Raw genomic sequence first — 269 nt, forward strand, 5'->3', positions numbered from 1 at the left:
TGAGTCATCTGCCACAATCACCTCATTCAGCATGGCACAGCCTTGCTCGGCCTCCATACAGAGTCAGCCGGCAAGCAAGCAGGTAACAGCCGCTTGCTGAGGTCAGCGGTGGGATGCTGCCAGTGAGGTCAATGCTGATTCGCCATGATGGAGAGTGGGATGCAGCTGCTTGGCCAATCAGCGTACTTGGCCATGGATGACACATTTCCCATATTGCATTTATACCGCATGCTCACCGTAAAATAGACAGACTACTCTGCACCTCTGAA

The sequence above is a fragment of the Penaeus monodon genome, chromosome 22 (assembly GCF_015228065.2).
Source record: "Penaeus monodon isolate SGIC_2016 chromosome 22, NSTDA_Pmon_1, whole genome shotgun sequence".
Taxonomy (NCBI): Eukaryota; Metazoa; Arthropoda; class Malacostraca; order Decapoda; family Penaeidae; genus Penaeus; species Penaeus monodon.